The sequence below is a fragment of the Vigna radiata genome, chromosome 1 (genome assembly GCF_000741045.1).
Source record: "Vigna radiata var. radiata cultivar VC1973A chromosome 1, Vradiata_ver6, whole genome shotgun sequence".
Taxonomy (NCBI): Eukaryota; Viridiplantae; Streptophyta; class Magnoliopsida; order Fabales; family Fabaceae; genus Vigna; species Vigna radiata.
The window spans coordinates 28332006-28336876 of NC_028351.1; positions in this window are offsets into that span (position 1 = coordinate 28332006).

Consider the following 4871-nt stretch of genomic DNA (forward strand, 5'->3'; position numbering starts at 1 on the left):
ATTTTTTAGTTCAGCAATCTTCCACCACATGTCGTCGTCAATAACAATGTCTAAACCTTTTACCTGTGAATGAATGTTTCCATCAACTTCTTTAACATTGTAGAAGAAAACCTCCACTAATTCATTATAGCAATCGCCCTTCATTTGAATGAACTTGTCAAGACCTTGAAATTTGAGATCTTCCGGAAACATAAAATGTTCTTGTTTGAACAGAGCCAATTCAGTCATGTGATGTTTGACTACTTCCTTGAGTGTTCTCATAATGAGAAATCTTTCTCTGGTATTGTCATCACTAGTCCAGCCACAAGGATTACCCTTTCTTCTTGTCGACATAGGTTGCTTTCCTAGTCTTGATGAAGAGGCAGGCATTTCAGCAGAAAGAGGGAAAGGTTTCTCTAGAATCAGAATAAGGGTTTTGTTTATCACAGTGTGTGAGTGCATCAAACTATCACACCCTTATATAGGAGGAAGACGCGCCAAAGATTATCATTAAACCTCAAGTTTAAATTCTAACGGTCTTAAAAATCAGAAATATAAAGCAATTTCAAACCATAGTCGAATGTATTAAATTGAAGTTGACTAAGACTCGTGAAAATCATTTTCAAATTAATTCAATCAATCAAACAATCAGACATACAGCACAAACAATCATACAACAACAACCAATCAATATAAGCATGATGCAGCAGATAGATATAGTTTTACTAGTTGTAGATTCTCAAGATTTTTTATGTATTCCAAAATTGATTCATCCTTGAGATCAATATGCATCAGCTTTGTATCCTGAAAAACAATTAAGTTTTGGTTGTTGGTACCCATTTGACTTTGGATCCATGATTGTTAATCCTTGTCACTTGTTCCTTTGGTATCCAAACACATAATCCTTTAGGAACAGTAACATTTCTGTAATAGCAATTTCTAACTGTATGACGAACACAATTAATATAGACACATGCATTTTTAGCAGGTTTACTTAAATCTGTAAATTTCCTAGCATTGGTTCTGTCAGGTTGAACTTTGTAACCAATTCCTTGTCTATAAATTGCTTTACCAGAAGATTTTAAAACAGCATTCAAATTGTCTCTACCTAGAGTAAACTTAACTAGCATGCTAGTCAAGTAACTTATCTTTTCAATATGAGTAGGACAATTTTCACAATCTTTTTCTATTGTAACAGTTTTAATTTCAACATTCTTAGCAGATAACAAAGCTTCATTTAATTCTTTTTCTAATTTCTCAGTTTTTGCAACAAGGTTATATTGCAGTCGCATAGCTTCAGCATGCAATTCTTTGAATGTGTCTTGCAGCAGTTTAGATTTTGGGCCAAGTAGTTCATATTTTATTTGGGCTTTGTATTTTGGGCCAAGTAGTCTAGATTTTATCTGGGCTTGGTATTATGGACCTAGTAGTGTAGGACTTCAATTGAGCCTTGTATTTTGGGCCAAGTAGAATAGTATTTTGACCAAACAAGTCAACAAAGGGCCAAGGCCCAAAGTTGACTATGCTTGGAAGTCCAAAATGGGTGTGTTGACCAAGGGGTCAACATTTTGGCTAAGCTTGGAGAACAAGGGAGAAGAATTTCGTCCTAGACATGTGGAAGCTTCCCATTGGAGAGTTTTCCTCCTAGTTAGTGGCCATGTGTCACTNTGGGAATGGAGAGTTTTTCCANAGGTAGTGGCCACATGTNACTCTCTCATTTGAGAGGATTTTTGCCACTTGTCTCCCTCCTATTGGAGAGGATTTCTCCTTGCTCTCCAAGACAACCAAGGTGGCTCTTTTAGGTTAACGTTTCAGCCCATTTTGAGACATCTTAGCCTACAAATAGAGGTGTTCTCTATCATGTAATCACCTTTGATGTAGAGTAAAGTTATGCTGCCATTTTTGTACCATACAACTCTTTTAAGGTCACCCTAGGCTGGAGCAACCCAAGTGGCCTCCACTAGCAACCTTCCTCCAAGAGGTTGCCCAACTTCTCTTAGAGAACCCTTAAACACATCTTCCCTAACCACACAAGTCACCAAAACCATGAGTTATCAGAAGCTTTCACCATCACCAAATTCCGTAATTTTCATCCATGAACTTATGGCTTGATTTTCTTCTAAATTTGGCTTGTCCTAGCTAGAGCATTTTTGCCATCATTATTTTTCTCCATCTATCATATTTTTTGCTGACAGTAAACTGGGACAATTTTGAAACTTAAACTGCATCTAGCCCACTTGTCCAAAAAATATGTAAAAATACTCAAAAGAAAGCCCTTTGAGTCTAGTTTCAAACAAAAAAATTCAATTCATTTGAAACTATGTAGGAAAAGTTATGAGTAAAACACTCATCAAAGCAATGCTGCCAGAATGTTGTCATTAGCGTTTTCCAAGTTATGTTTTGTTAGTTTTGCCTATTATTTTGTGCCTTTTCTTTTTTTGAGTCATTCCTTACTGATTTGTTGGGTCTTTTGTTGATTTATATTTGGTGCATTTCATTGATTGAGTCATTTTAATTTTTTAGTCCATCCATGTTTGTCTAAAGTCATGTGTAGTTCTTTTCTTGTCAATTTTCTCTAGTAACTTTGAAAAAATCATCAAAAAAAAAATATAACTTAGTTTTCAAAACTGCACCATATACAACCATTTGATGGTCTTATCTTTGATGTTTTAGGTTCATACTTTCCATTAGATCATTGGCAAGCTCTTAAAAAAAATTCCCTATTGATGTTTCTAGTTTTCAACTCCATTTTTTATTCTAGTAGGATTCTCTTCTATTTTGTGTTTCTTGTCTTTGTGGATTTTAAAACCCATAAATCACCACTGTTCCAAGTGTGTGGTGGTCTTATTTTGCACCTTAAAAGAGCGGAAAAATAAGTGTTAAAAGCTTTTAAGCAAAAGGCCTCAAAAGAGTACCAAAAAGAGAGCCTAAAAAGTGCTGAAAAATATTATGTACTTAGACCACTACCATTGTTTTTGTGCAAACTGTTTTGGAACGTATTTTGCTCACTATTTTGGGTTTTTATCTTCATTTTACAGTGGCTAAAATTCTTGGCTATGTTGTTAAAAGTGTGGTCTTAGTGCCCCATTTGCTCAAAGTTTCCAAAAGACAAGAACAACCCATTTTTCTTCTAGTAGTTTTTGTTTTGTGAATCTATTCTAGCACCTTTCATTAGGATTTCTTTTGTGTGCTAAGCTTTGTTTCTTAACCTTTAATTTCTTGCTTGTCCTCTTGGATGTCTTAGTTTTTTCATAATTAAATTCCTTTTGCAAAGCCTTTCTTGTTTTTGGACCTTTATATTGCTTTTATCCCTTGTTTCTTCTTGCACAATTTCGGCCTTGGTTACTTTGTGTGGTGTAGGTTCTCTTTGTGAGGTGATCCAATATCTTAGAGGTAGCCTTCTAGGTGGTGGAGACCCAAAGGAAGTTTGAAGTCTAGAGTGGTAGCCAAAAGAAAGGGGAGAAACACCTTGGGATGTAGCTTTGATTTGGTTGTAATTTTTGGCTTTGTAATCTTTCTTTCTTTCTTTCTTTTTTCTTTTTTCTTGTAACTCATGACCTTGTTAGGTGTCTTGGGGGAGTCTTTGGTGCTCAATCCCATCTCCTAACAAGAACCTTTATTTCTTAGTAAATTTCGTTTTTTAGTTGGTTGGTTGAAGGAACCAAAGTTCTTTTAACTTAATCATTAGGCTGCATAGCTAGTTTATTTGCTTTCTTTAATTGTGATAGCTTAGTGTGTGTTGACTTTAATTTCAAATTTAGTTCCCTTTGAAAAATTTGGTTCAAGAGTGCCTAAGGTAAACTTTGGCTAGGAAAGGTTTGGTATTTAAGAAATCCATTGTGATTCACCTCCCTTTCCTGGAAGTGAACTTGGGTGTGTCTTTTGCCTCCATAAATCTCTTAAGGAACTTTCTTTGAAATATAAGTATTTTTTGTTGCATTGCATATTTTTGAAAACCTTTAAGGATGTCTAATACTAATTCCTATGAAATTGGAAGTGACTCTAGTAAGGTTGTAAAACCCACTTTGAAAAATTTAGCAAAAGAGCTAAAGTCACTCAAGATTTGGCAAAGGCAAGAAACCCTTCTCAAAGAAAATGAAAGAATTAAAAGAGAAAAGTATCTTGCTAAGTTGGAAGAAGAGCTTAGTATTCTTAATGAAAAACAAGAAAAAGTCCAAAAGGATTTAAGGAAGATAAAGAGAAGAAAAGAGGAAGACAAAAGAAGGAAGAAAGAACAAAGGGAGAAAGAGGAACATGGGAAAAGAGAGAAAGAACAAAGAGAGAAAGAGGAGATAGTAAGAAGAGAGAAAAAGGAGAAGGAAAGAAGAAGAGAGTATGAAAAAGAAAAGATAAAAGAAAGGAAAGAGAAAGAAAAGAGAGAAAAAGAAGAGATTGAGATAAAAGAAGAAGAGGAAGAGTTACCAAAACACCCTACCACTCCCACAATTAAGGTTGAGACTAAGATGATGAGGGAAGTTTTCCAATCCTTGAACTTTTCTCCATACATCCAACCTTCTTTCATAACTCCATTTTTTACTTTTGAAACTTCAACTTCTTTTTCACCTCCCACTATTTTTAACTCCTCAATTTTTCCCAAATCAAACTTTAAGTTGATGTTACCTTTTAGGATACAATTAACTCAAAGTAAACACAACAAATTTTGTGGAGTAGACCTTCAAAGTTTTCAAGTAAATTCTTTTAATATAAGCATAAGGTCTTATTTAAATCATTCATCTAGATACATGTTGTTTGTGGCTCATAAGATTATTGGTTTTGAGTTTGATGACACTTGCATATGGATCTTTGATCCTGGTGGAAAGATACACAAATTGACCAATAATAAGAAAAAGGTTTTTGTCATAAAAGAACAAGAAGATTTGAGGGCAAATCCT